Source organism: Lagopus muta, chromosome 4, assembly GCF_023343835.1.
Source record: "Lagopus muta isolate bLagMut1 chromosome 4, bLagMut1 primary, whole genome shotgun sequence".
Lineage (NCBI taxonomy): Eukaryota > Metazoa > Chordata > Aves > Galliformes > Phasianidae > Lagopus > Lagopus muta.
Window position 1 is genome coordinate 1,445,132 of NC_064436.1, and position 15,001 is coordinate 1,460,132.

A 15,001-nucleotide genomic window follows, 5' to 3' on the forward strand; every position below is an offset into this window, starting at 1 on the left:
TTCCAACAAGAAACTCTTTATCACAAAGCTAGGACTTTTAAGTGAATTATGTAGTTTAAGTCACTACATGATTGTTTTCGGGATGATATCAGAACATGGAATATACATCTAGAAATGTTATTCTTGCACATTAAAAGTCAACAGAGTTTGTGGTTAATGTACAAACCTCAACGAAGATGAATTCAGATTAAGGACTTGTCTGAAGTCACTGATGTCTGATATGCACTGCTTAAGGATATGCTGGGTAATTGTATTTATAGTAACTGATTGCCATTAACTTCTGAAGTGCGTTGTCCTTTTTTTCCCCTCATGGTCACAACATTTCAGAAACAAGTGTGAAAGAATAGACAATTGCATTTTACTACTAAAAAGCTAAAACTCCTGTGTAAGCAATCACTGCTAATCAGGAATTTTGGCATGGAAAGCATGGGAGAGGAACATGCACAGAGCCACACGTTTCCGAGCATGAGAAGATTTTGAAGTGAGTGGAAATGGTTGGCGTCACACAGAGAACATGCTATTTAGATCCCAGCACCTACCTTACTTCTCTGTGCAATGTGGCTGTAGACCAGAGTGGTGGTTTGGAGAGTTGTGGAATTCTCCCACCTTTACCTGTATTGCCATGGAGGGGGGGAGAAGTTCTGAACTGGACAGTTTTGGTGGAATACAGCTGTAGATGGAGGCTGGAGAAGATGCAGGGTCTGCCTGTGCTGATGGTGGCCCCCAGGGAAAAGGCTATCTTGCAGCTTCATCTATAAGCTATCCATCACTGCAATCTGATTTGAAGGCTCAGCCTAAGGGACTGTGGCCTGCTTCCTCTTTGTTGGTCTATCCCAAGGCTGCTCTTTGGAGGAGCAAAAAGAAGAGAAGATGTCCCATTTGTCAGTAATAAGTGTCAGACTGCTCTGACCCACAATTTGTGGAAGAATTGCATAGAAGAATATCACAAAATCACAGAATGGCCCGGTTTGGAAGGGACCTCAAGGATCATCAATCTCCACCCCCCCCTGCCATATGCAGGGCCATCAACCTCCACATTTCATACCAGCCCAGGCTGCCCAGGGCCCCATCCAGTCTGGCCCTGAACACCTCCAGGGACGGGGCATCCACAGCCTCTCTGGGCAGCTGTTCCAGCACCTCATCACTCTCATAGTAAAGAACTTCCCTCTGACATCCAACCTAAATCTTCCCTCCTTCAACTTAAAACCATTTCCCCTTGTCCTGCAGTTATCTACCCTTTCAAAGAGTTACTTCCCCTCCTGTTTGTAGGCTCCCTTTAGGTACTGAAGGCTGCAAAGAGGTCACCCTGCAGCGTTCTTTTCTCCAGGCTGAATAAGCCCAGCTCCCTCAGCCTGTCTTTGTTCATAGGGCAGGTGCTCTAGTTCCCTGATCATCTTTGTTGCTCTCCTCTGGACCCTTTCCAACAGCTCCTTGTCTTTCTTGTACTGGGGGCTCCAGACCTGGACACAGCACTGCAGATGGGGCCTCACAAGAGCAGAGCAGAGGGGGCAATCACCTCCCTGTCCCACCCCTTTTCTGATGGAGCCCAGGATCCCATTTGCTTTCTGAGCTGAAGAGCACACTGCTGGCTCATGTTAAGCTTTTCATCCACCAGGACCCCCTGGTCCTTCTCTGCAGGGCTGCTCTCAAGGACTGTTCCTTCCAGTCTGTATGGATGCCTGGGATTCCTCCGGCCCAAGTGTAAAACCTTGCACTTTGCTGTGTTGAACCTCATTGGATTCACCTGGACCCACCTTTCAAGTCTGTTGAGGTCCCTCTGAATGGCATCCCTTCCCTCCACTGTGTCAACTGCACCACTCAGCTTGGTGCCATCAGCAAACTTGCTGAGGGTGCACTCGATTCCATCATGGATGTCAATGATAAAGATGTTGAAGAGCACCGGTCCCAAGACAGAGCCCTGGGGGACACAAGTTAATAAACAGCTTAAAGTTAATAGATAAATAACTGACTTCTAACATCTAAATGCTGTAAGTTAAAATGAAATACGATTTTGAAAAGATGGGTTGCACTTAATTTTTTTGCAAGTAACATACTATAACATTGCTTGAAGTCCTTTTACATGACTGAATTTTGCTCTAAGATAACATTTAATGTCTGGCTTACAAGAGCTAATAAGCATCTAAGTAAAGAAATCTTAAAATGTCAGTATGAGGCTGGCTACAAAGAATGACTTGTCTCTAGCCATAAGCTACACACTAGAGCTAAACAGTCACAAGTGCTTTTTCCTGGAAGCCGTCTGCACAAATATTGAGTAATTTCATAAAATTCTGATTTAGTAATTTGCCCACTAATGAGGTGATAGCACAGGTCTGAGTTCCCTGGCATTTCTGCTGCAGCTAAAACAATAACGATGTGCATTTCTTTTGCCACTAGCATTATTGCAAAAGGAGACACTGGAATGAAATCCAACATAACCTACTGAGAGAGTCTGTAAAATATTTTCCTATCAACATCAGAATAAAAAATAATGTGCTATTCCAGAAAATTGAATGGCACCTGCATTCCACAATCTTCATCAGGTCAGCCTGCACAGGGTTTTGTTTTCCTTGGCCTGGTTTGAGGCTACATTTATATTAATTCCATCCAGTTCTATTTTAATTAGTTTAAAATCCTAGACACTCAAGTTCATCACTGTGTTTGAAAGACTGCGTTTCAGAGGCTTTTGTCAATACAAGCTTTTTGTGCTGAAACTTAGCAGTTGCAAGCTTCTTTCAATTTCCCCCCTACAGACACTGCCCCTGGCATGGTGATGAACACCTTGGTGAACCCTTGTGATCGGAGGCTGCCTATAGAAAAATACTGCAGGGGTCCCTGCCAGAGCAGCCTCAGCTTGCACCCACAGCCTCAGAGAAGCACAGTCTGTGCAAGGGAGCAGTGGGGATACTTTTAGTTCTGCACTCTTGTCACTGTTTATTGCCTGATTCCCATGAGACTTTTGACCTATTAGAAAATGGATCTCATCTAAGAGATAACTAGATAATTAGGTAACTAGATAACTAGATACTCCACTGAAAAATAAAGAGTAAGATTGCTTTTAAAATACCTGTTTTAATATCCACTTTCATGCTGTGTTTTGGAAAGATGTCAGTGTCCTGGGTTGTAGAGAGAACTAGGGAGACAATGCAAGGCTCAGGGATGGCTGCTTCTTCCTTCAGGGGACCAGTGGGATGTATGGCTCTCACCTTTGGGTTCAGGGGGCATTTCCATCTCAGCCAGACACTTGCAGACCTTCCTTAAGTATTGGCACCCTGGAGGTTCTTTAGCTCAGTCCCTGGTTAGGGTGTTTGGGGGCTGCAGTCTAAATACTGACCTGGAGAAACCAAACTTCAGAGCGGTTTATTGCCCCAAGCATGGAATAGAGTCATCTAATCAATAAGGTTGTAATGGACCTCTAATATTATCTAGTCCAGCTGCTGACTCATCACTCCGTACTTACTACCCATGTCCCTCAGTACCACACTTATCCTTTTCTTGAACACCTCCATGTATGCTGACTCCACCACTTCCCCAGGGCAGCCCATTCCAACGCCTCTCCACTCTTACAGAATCATCAAATCAAGAAGAGGGGGTGGAGGGGTGGATGATTGCCTGTAAAAAAGCTCATTGCCAAAAGGAATGGGATGAGCTCGTGTGGAACACAACAGGATGGGTTGTCACTTCAACAGCAATGACTCAGGCTATTTAAGAGAATGGGTAACTAGCCATGCGATAAGTTGCTCCATAAACTTGTTTCACTTACCAGATAGTTTAGAGGAAAGCCAGATGAACCAAGAACAACTAGGTACAGGTGATCCTGCCTGGGATGGGGTTCCAGGCCCTTCCCAGCCCTCCTCCCAGTGGGAATTTAGCTCTGCATATAACCCCATTGCATCTGAGCCTGCAACCCGTCTTCAAGATCAGTGGGAAACATTCATCAATTATATTACCATCAAGCTTCCGCATGAGGGATATGCTCTCTACCAAGCTGTCAGAAAGGGACATGGCTTCTGCCTTGTGAAATGGCCATGAATGTGTATGTATATCTATGTTGCATGTATTTCAGAGTTTGCTTCTAAGCTGGCCTTCCAGTTTAAAACTTCTAAGCTGTTCACAAAGGAAACCTTTTCAGGTATGAAACAGGGAAAAAAAACCAGCAAAACAAAGCAAAGAAGACCTACTTTGCATATATGCACTGCCTTCTGAGATTTTAGACACCTATTTATTTAAGAGGTAAGTTGTATTATAATTTCGCATTGTGAAGTGAGGAACAAAATGGGGAAAAAGAATTATAAAGGCTAAATTTGAGTGAAGGCCAGGGAAATCATTGTCATTTTGTGAATTCCTCCTGTGGCATGCTCAGAACAGGATCCTCACTGCACAAGCTGCTCTTTATATACACACTTTATATACACACTAGAGGTAGCTGATGCCTGACCTCCGCTTAGACCTACTGCACTATTTGCATTATTTGGGAATTTTGGGCCATCCAAGTGTAATTTTTTGAACAACCTTCCTGTGTCAGATCTCACACCTGGGGACCCAAGTGGCGTTTCTCAGGATGGGAAAGAATGGAGAGATTATTTTGAGGAAAAACTAGCTGTTCTGAGGACAAACATCCACCCAAATTAAATTAGCTGTTAACCTAGAAATAGAATCGCACAATTCTTAGCCAGAATGCAGTACTGGAGTCACTAATGACATTCACTTCCCGCAAAGCCCTTCTTCATGCTGCAGGGCCTTTTCTCAGAGCAAACACGGAGCTGCCTGGAGTTCTGGCAGCAGCATCACAAAGAGGTGTCTGGGAGGAAATCTGAGCTCCTGACTCTGCATCCCCGGGAGCACATGAGGACATATTGTAATTAACCACAGCATGAAGCAGAAACCCAGCTGCCCAGTGCCAAACCTTCAGGGTCCTTCTTACCCTAGGAGACCCATGCAGGTCCAAAGGTACCTCTTTCAAATTCTCAGAGCCCTTCTATGACCCAAGCCCCATTTCCACTTAAAATTACTGCATTATACTGTTTTTCAAAAGACATATTTTAAGCCCTAATACTCAGTTTAGTGATGCTGTAAATTTATGTCACTGTATTTCTAAATAATGCAAAATGAAAAGGACTTGGGGACGACAAGCTAGACATGAACCAGCAGTGTGCCATCACAGCACAGTAAGACAACTGCAACCCGGGCTGTATCAAAAGAAGCATGGCCACCAGAGTGAGGGAGGTGATCCTGCCCCTTTACTCTGTGCTGGTGAGGCCTTACCTGGAGTACTGCATCCAGATGTGGAGTCCTCAGTACAGATATCCTCAGGAGAGATACGGACCTGTTGGAGCATGTCCAGAGCTGGGCCACAAAAATGATCCAAAGGATGGAACACCTTCCCTATAAGGACAGGCTGAGAGAGCTGGGGCTGCTCAGCCTGGAGGAGAGGAGGCTCCAGAGAGACCTGAGAGTGCCTTTCTCTATCAAAAGGGGGCTGTAAGGAAAGGGACAGAATCTTTAGCAGGGTCTGCTGTGACAGGACAAGGAGAAACGGTGTCAAACTAAAAGAAGGGAGATTTAGATTGGATATAAGGAAAAAGGTTTTTACAGTAAGAGTGGTGAGGCATTAAGGCAGATTGCCCAGAAAGGTGGTGAATGCCTGGTCCCTGAAGACATTCAAGGTCAGGCTGGACAGGACTCTGAGCAATCTGATCTAGCTGTAGGTGTCCCTGTTCTTCACAGAGGAGCTGAGCTAGATGACCTTCGAGGGTTCCTTCCAATTCAAATGATTCTGTGATTCTATGAAATGATAAACATCTGAAGCACACCACGCCGTGAGAAGGTACATGCTCAGCTACATTGTTTGATGACAAAATGTTTCACTTAATACCTTTTCACTAAAATACTTGTAAATGGAAACACGTGACTTTTATTTTTTTAGTTAATTGGTGAAGTGAAATGTTTCACTAACCCACTTTTGTAGGATTCTTTCCAGGAAATCTCTCTAGATGGTAACATTAGGATGCCTTTCTCTTCAGTTGAAGTTACACAAGAAAAAACATCATCATTAAAATTAATACATAGCAAAACTCGTCCATTTTGTGGTAATAACCTCAAAACGTGATCCAAATAACACTAATCAAGCAGTGCTGAGTCTTGATTAAATTATGTATTCAGCCTGTACTATGTGCCTAATATTAGCCAAAGAGAAACGGGGAAAGAACAGCATTTGTCTTATTTCCAAGAAGATAAATAAAAAAGAATAATGACAATTATACTAATTTTCTACTTGTCATTCCCTCAGCTCTCATCATGTGGTTGCAAACCCTTTTCTTCCTCCCTTTGTAACACAAAGAGTTGCCATCAGAAGGGCAAGACCATCAGGTTTTCCAGCCAAAACAGGGCACTTGAGAGTACGTAACATTGGAGGACAGTGCAAAATTTGCACAGCCTAGATCTCTTCCAAGATCAGGAAGGCAACCACAGCAACAGCTGTTGGCCAATTGTAAGCAGCACTGGTGGCACCATTTGGGAGGTGGTATAGTGGCAGTGGTAATGGGATGAAGACCCATTTTCATTTCACATGAGTGGTTAAATGTTAGCAGTTGCTTCCAACTGACTTACGCATTACAATATCACAGAACAGCTGAGGGTAGAAGTGCCCTGGCACATCTGGCACAACCCCAGTCCCAGCAGGGCCATCCAGAGCAGGGTACTATGGGCAGCCTGTGACAGTCCTCCAGCTACTGAATGAGTAGCTTAAGGTGAAAAGCTCTAAAGGGAGAAAAATGCTTCTAGAAGCCAAAATACTCCTGCATTTTCCATCCTGACTTCACAAGACGTGGTCTTTTGGAAAAGCAGGTAAGCATGTGACAGTGGCACTCAAAACTTTGGCATCTGCTCACAGCTTGTCCTATTTAGCCTGTGGAAACATCAGGTTTGAGAACATGTGCACAGCTGTGCAGTTCCAGTCCTCTGTGAATGTTCACAGCCCTCAAAGGATTCACAGTAATAAACCTTGGTGAGCACTGCCTGGAAACAGTGGTTTTCTCTGTGGTCACCCTTCCCACAGGGAGGATGCTTCTGCATGCCAAAGCACTCCAAGGGGAAGAGCACCCACGTACCAAAACTGCTCAGACAGGGCTTAACAGGCTTTTTTTCCATTGTATTAATGCATGCATCAGCAGATCCTCTGCATCAAAGCTTTCTTCAGCACCTCAGGATTTTTCTGCACCCTCTGGAGACCCCCAGCAGCTGCTCGTGCTTCCAGAACCCCTGCAGAATTGTTTACTGTGGACTCCTGGGGCACGTCTGCTGGACCATGGTGCAGCTGCACGCACCCTTTCACCCAGCAACCAGGACCTGCTTGAGATAAGAAGTCCCCTGTGGTGAGACTGCTTGCATGCGAGGTACACTGAATCAACAAAGCGGCAGCTAAAGACAACGCTCTAATAACTGCCATCAGTAGACCTCAAGTCACCAGGAAATGTGAGCTGAGCTGCTGTAATTCATTTAATATGTTTAGTACAAGCAACACAATTTCAGCCCAATAGATGTCTGAGAAACCCCTCACCAGTGTTAACTGGGAGCAGGATGCAGCAGCTTCCCTGGTGCCCCCAGCTAGGGTTGCAGTGCTTTAAGGGCCCTAGGCCCTTTCCCCAGCTGCTCTGCAAGTCAGTGGTAAACTTCAAGCAAACAGGACAGATTACTCAAGGTCCTGGAAGCCGTACTCAGGGTCCACAAGGGCCCTGCAGAATGCTCACCTCTCATCTCTCCCTCTCCACAGTGGTGGATGCTGCTTCAGATGCTCTCGTCACTGCTTCTGGGCAGCCAGAAGGATGTGGACCCCAGGAGTGGTGAATTTCCTTGTGCAGAGATGAGTTAAGACAGATACAAGATACTGTATCCCCATTCTAATTTATTTTGAAGCATGTACATTCTTGAACAAGGATATTAGATGGCAAAAGCAATGAGAGCTTAATAGCTCACAGATGATGCACACACACTCCGTGAACCCCAGCAGACATCTGTGGCCCAGTCCCCAGTTTATGCCTCTCCCTCTTTACTTTCCTCAAACACTATTCCAAGTGTGTAAAAATGCTAAATCCTACAACAACTCCCCTTTCCCTGTGGACTTGGCAACTTTGCAATGTGAAACAAAACCCATCCAAAGTATCAGCAAAGCCTTTTCTTTTTTTTAATTCTAAGGCTTAGATGACTGTTGACAGCAGATACTTGAGTTAAAAGGCATCAGTTGTCTTTATCAGCATTTGGCTATTAACAAATGTTAAAAATGTTGATGTTGTCTTTCATTTGACACTCACACACAACCAAGAATCTTCCCTGAGACAGAAAAAAATAAAGGTAATTTTAGGCAGAAAATTAGGAGAAATGCTCTAATAGTTAGGTCTATTAGTCTGTGGAATCCTCCCCAGGAAAATGGTAGTAGGAATCCAGTGCACCAGATGAAGCCTTCCATGGAAATGCCCTGCTAGAGCTGCTCCATAAAGACTCCCAGGGCTACAGAGGAAGGAAGTTCCCTGGCTGCAGAGACATACCAAGGAATACCAAGGAAGAGTAAAAAGCACAAAATTAATGAGCTTCTTGATGGGAAATGTAGGTATAGGTATAGGTGAAGGTGCTCTGGGTGGGAAGAAAGGTCTGTACAAACCATGGGTACCACCATAATTGTCATGTGCAGACCCAACAGTAATGATGGGGAGCAGAAGAGAAGAAAGGAGGGAAAAATGAGCAAGTTCAGGAATCAGACTACTCATTAACAAAAAAGCAAAAAAATAAAAATAAAAAAAATAAATTAAAATCTGTGATACCCAATCACAGTATTGCTTGTGTACATAAACTTTATAGCTCATGCAAACCTGGTCCTGTCTATTTCCCCGTGGAATAAAAATAGAGAATGAGAAAGGCAGGCACATTTTTTTCTGAGGATTTCAAGACTGACATTTGGCTCAATGACTCCACTGGTTCCAAGTCTGCTAGTTAGTACTCCACACCATCCCTGCGACTCATCAGTGTCACCCCCAATAACGGCGCCTTCAGCCTGCAGAAAGCACCTTGGGGTTTTCACTGGTGCAAATGAAGGAAGCACAAAAAAATACTTGCAATCAGGACTGGAACAAACTTCACATTGCACAGCTGCAGGGAAAGTGCCATCCCCTAGAGACCCTCTAGAATTTGATTAAGGTATATGGAAACTTGACTCAGATTTTATGAACATTCATTTTTATGATACATTTTTAAAGGGACAGCATATATTTTTCCAGCATGTGGAAGAAATCAATATTTTGACAGGAATAGCATGTTTTGAACATGAAGCTGTTTTTGACAGTAATTGAAGAAGTAGCACAGGAGCAGTAGAGCAGTTGGAAGGGAGGTCACGCAACGAGCTAGCCCCAAAAACTGAGGTGGAAATTGCACTGGTATTTCTTTTAGGAAAAGGGAGAGCGGTCAGTAGAAGGCAGAGAGTTCCAAACCCTGCACACTGAGCCTCATTTATGAGCTGAAGAGCACATGGGATCACATGTGCATTGGGGTCAGCACCTTGTCTCTGCATTGGTATACGTAGAAGTATTTTTTTCAATTAAATCCATTCTCAGTGTGGTTTGCCTAACTTACTTCACCATCTTTGTGCCCCTCCGCTGGACTCTGTCCAAGAGATCCCTGTCTTTTTTGTACTGGGGAGCCCAGAACTGGACGCAGTGCTCCAGATGAGGTCTTACCAGGGCAGAGTAGAGGGGGAGGATCACCTCCCTCGACCTGCTGGCCGCGCTTTTTTTAATGCAGCCCAGAATGCCATTGGCCTTTTTGACCACGAGGGCACACCGCTGGCTCATGGCCAACCTGTCGTCCACCAGGACAGGTCCCTCTCTGCAGAGCTTCTCTCCAGCTCTGCAGAGCTCTTTAGAGCTTCACTTTTCTGTAGCCCCCAAAATGGCAGTGAAACAGGCTGTGCACTGTATCATCCTTGAGTGCCCACTGAAGTTGAGTGTTGCCAGAGGTTTACACCCTGACAAAAGCAGCACAAACACCATTGTTTGCAGAAAGATAGTTTCTCTGTGGAAGACATACTTTGCTAAAACACCATCATTGCAGTAGGAACTCTCTCCATCTGTTTTTATGTAAATAATTTCAAGTGTATGTTTTATATAATGGATTTTGTTTGAATTAGTTTTCACCAGTGAGATGAGGATAAAGATTTTCTTTTATATTACCCAGCTGGTTTTACTTCTTCTTACCATCTGATACTTTTATTATTTCTATACAAATTCCTTTTCTGCAGGAGATATATTACTTATAGCAATGCTGCATGGTGTGAATTTCTTATAGCTCGTTCATTTTGTCTTTCATATGACTACTTGAGACTGGAGATACTACGATAATGAGGAGTTCTAAATCTGTTAAATATTATGTGGTGTTTCTTCAGGAGCCGTTCCTGCTGCCCATCCACAGTCTGCACCATTTTACGCACATTGCTCAAGGAATGAACTAATGAGCTAATTCAGACAGAGCGGCAGAACTGAGTTATTTCATTCATCAAAATCCCTCATGGATGTTGAAAATGGTAAGGTTTCAGGGACAAAAGCTATTTTTACTGTTTTTTACTATTTTTCAAGACAAAGCCTCTAACCTTGCAGGCGCTAATGCAAACAATAAATAACAATAGAAGTTGTTGAGGCAGCTTTGAGAAATGCATCAATGATGAACACAGTACTGCATGGGTGTCGTTGAGAAATTTTTTCAGAGTACTGCAGTGTTTTGTGAGGTGGTAGAAACATTCTTTGACTCTATGAACCAGTATAGAACTTACCCTGACTTCCCATGTAATCTGGATCCAAAGAAGAGAATACAAGAGGAAGGAAATTACATACATTCATATACTTCTGGCAATTTCAGATTGAAACCTTTTGACATTTTTGTTTGAAACTTTAGTTTTAGAAGTATCTCTTGATTTAAAAAATAAAGGGGGAAACAATTAGAAAAGCAACTCAAACACTTCTGCCAAACCACAATACATACAGAATGTGAGGTCATTTTGTAGCTGAAGCTGTACACATTCAGGTCGTACACACTGATGCTTCATAGAGTTATAAACTCATACAATCACCAAGCTTGGAAAATACCTCTAAGATCACCTAGTCCAACCATCCACCTACCACCAATGTTGCCAGTAAACCATACTCCTTAATATCACATCTACACGGATCTTGTACCCCCAGGGACAGTGACTCCATCAACTCCCTGAGCAGCTTGTTTCAATGCCCAGCCACTCTTTATGAGGTTTTTCTTAATACCCAACCTGAATTATGCTTTGTATTATGCTAAATCACTGACCCTCCATTCAAGAGGGATACTCTACAAGCATTTACTGCCTGTTTCTACTGTCTGTTTTACATGTATTGAAATACATATAAATTCATTTACCTTCTGTAAGTGAAGTGCATGAGAGACAGGGGGGAAATATAAAGTAAGCATTGCCAAGCTATAGCAGTGAGGCAGCACCATATAAAGACGGTAAGCAATTTCTAGGTATCACCTGCAGCAATCTCTCTATAAATAAGCAACAGCAGTGAGGGAGGCAACTAGGGAGAAGAACGTGAAACACAAGAATTCCTTTGCATTTCAAACCCAGCTCTGGATTAAACCACAGGAAAGAGTGAGGCTGAGGGTGACAAGTTAATGCTATGCTGCTGAAAGACAGAGCCCATGCTGGAGCCAGAGCTTTGCTGCAGGGCAGCCCCAGGTGAATGTGGCTGCCACCCACCACCTGCCTGAGCCCCTCAACACCCATCGCATGCCCAGTGGCAGCCTCATTGTAGAAGATGCCGGACTTAGTGTTATGCGCAGCATTGGTCACTCTCTCTGGTCAGAACCGGACTCTAAAAATCCCGACACTACTGTGGCCTGGGGAAGAACAGTTTGCAGCTGAATCCCATCTCTAGGAGCAAAGGGACATAGAGTTTCTGAACACCACGAGGTGTGCAACTCTGGGCTACTCTGGGACCTGTATCAAGACTTTCTTTACATCTTTTCTGAGTGATATAGGGAATACACAAAGTACAGAATCCAACTGTTTTCTCGTCACCACTGCTACCACAAGCACTAACCCAGATCTCGCAGCTCCTGATCCAGGTGCTTCTTGAACACTGCCAGGGACGGTGACTCCACCACCTCCCTGGGCAGCCATTCCATGCCTGACCACCTGACCTCCAATCCTCTGGGACCTCACCAGTTAACCAGGAGTGCTGATAGATGGCTGAGAGCAGCTTGGCAATCACCCCTGCCAGCTCCCTCAGCACCCAAGGGTGCAGCCCATCCGGTCCCATGGACTTGTGACAGTCCAGATGGAGGAGGAGCTCTCTGACTGTCTCCACCTGAATTGCTGGGGTTAGATTCTGAGTAGCATCCCTGACTTCCAGATCAGGTCATAAAATGCTCAGAGGAAACTGGTCTGGCTATTAAAGGCAGATGTAAAGAAGGCGTTGAGGACCTCAGCCTTCTCCTTATCCTCAGTGGCCACGTTCCCTGCTGCATCAAGTATAGGACAAAAATTATTCTTGGTTCTCCTTTTACCGTTGATATATTTATAAAAGGATTTTTTATTTCCTTTTACTGCAGTGGCCAATCTGATGAAATACAAGAATTGCTTCTGGACAGCGTCTGTCACCTTTATAGAATCACAGAATCATAGAACCACAGAATCATAGAATCACAGAATTGCCTGGATTGAAAAGGACTACAGTGATCACCTAGTCCCAACCCCCTGCTGTGTGCAGGTCACCAACCAGCAGCCCAGGCTGCCCAGAGCCACCTCCAGCCTGGCCTTGAATGGCTGCAGGGATGGGGCATCCACAGCCTCCTTGGGCAACCTGTTCCAGTGCCTCACCACCCTCTGGGGGAAAAACTGCCTTCTCATATCTAACCTAAACCTCCCCTGTCTCAGTTTAAAACCATTCCCCTTTCTCCTATTGCTATCCACCCTTGTAAACAGCCATTCCCCCTCCTGTTTATACGCTCCCTTCAAGCATTGGAAGGCCACAGTGAGGTCTCCCCACAGCCTTCTCTTCTCCAAGCTCAACAAGCCCAGTTCCCCCAGCCTTTCCTCACAGCAGAGCTGCTCCAGCCCTCTGCTCATCTCAGTGCCTCCTCTGGACCTGCTCCCAGAGCTCCACGTCCTTCCTGTGCTGGGGGCCCCAGGCCTGGACGCAGCGCTGCAGATGGGGCCTCACAAGAGCCGAGCAGAGGGGGATGATCCCCTCCCTCTCCTGCTGGCCGCCCCTTTTTCATGCAGCCCACAACACAGCTGGCCTTCCGGGCTGCAGGCGCACACTGCTGCCTCATGGCCAGCTTCTTGTCCACCACGACCCCAAGTCCTTCTGCGCAGGGCTGCTCTCAAGGAGTCTGTATAAACACCTGGGATTGCCCCGACCCAATGCAGCAGTTTGCATTTGGTGTTGTTGAACCTCATTAGGTTTTCAGAAGCCCACTTCTCCATTCTGTCCAGGTCCCTCTGGATGACTTCCCTTTCTTGTATCAGTGTATTGACTGTACCACTCAGCTTGGTGTTACCTTCATCCACTGAAAGGCCTTGCAGACTACACCACATTGCTATATACACATACTGGATGTGCCTTCAGCACAAGTGAACAAATGAGCAATCTCTAATATATTTTATTCTCATAAAAATAGAATTTCTCCCTTTTTTAGTGAGAAATGCTTGCAATTTCTTTCCTGTTTCCTGTACATACAGACTCTAAAAACTGAGTTATTTCACTTTAAAGGAGCCACTGGAGAGCACTGGATCAGTGCATGGGCAGATCTGCCTATAGAATTACTGCACACTTGCCACAAGGTTAGCATCAAATTATGTTGGGCATAAAATGGGAAATTACATGACTATGTTACCTGACAGTGTAAGTTTCCTCACTGTACAACTGCGTTGATTGTGGGCAACATTTTTAATCTCAGCTTCTATCCTCTGTTACAGCATAACAGGGGAGGAAAAAATGCACAGGACTTTTTGGATCTCCTTTGAGATTTGAAAATAAATCAGAGCATGCATATTTTTTAAGAACTAATTTTGTCCATTTTCTGTCCTTGGCATTGTCACGAGGACATCGTGTTTTCCTCAAACTGTTTTTTTTCCATCACATTTGCCACAGTTCTTACAGGTGTGTGTCCATCCAACAGGTGGGTCACTAGCCATTGACCACACACATGTGAAAGCCACTACGCCAACCTCAGCCTGTCCTCCCCGACCGACTCCATCCTCTAAATCCTGTCATGAAGTGCTCCAGGCTTCCTCCACGTGGTAGGCAGGAAGCAAGTGCTCATGCGAACAAGACTAAAACATTTCTCATAACCTTTGTGAACTGGCTGGCATCCTCCACCTGGATGCTGTTGCATGCCCCAGTTGTCCCTCTGCACCCACAGGTTTATTGTCCCAGAAGATGCAGTGACCTAGGCTCCTCACTCCATGCCAGACCCTGCTTCATGGCAGGACTTGAGACAAGGTGTTATCTCCAGGGGAAGGGAAAGCATCCTGGCTTTCTCCTCCACCAAGGAGCAGCAGAGGGTATGCTCTCTTTCCAAAACCCAATATTTTTTGCTTTCTGGGCACCACTGATCTTGCCTGAGACTTTCCCCAAGCAGAAGAGAACAGATTTTTGCAAGGCTGATTGGCTGCCAGGAGAATAAAATGTTTATTTTTTCCCCAGCATGTTACCATAAATATTCTCCCTGTAAAGCATCCTTTCACTTCTGTCTTGTTTAAATGTCAGAGGATGTTCACAAATGTTCCCCTTCTCTGCATTTGTTGTTGTTGCAAGTGAAATGTGTGTATGAATCCCTTACCACATAAATTCCACTGAGGGACAGGAGGGACAAGTGGAAAAACCCTGGCTCACATGGATCTCTCTGCAACTCAGACCATCCACAGGCAGCAAAAGCAACTTTTTTCATCTCTGCATTTTGTACCAATAGTCACTTGTTAAAATACACA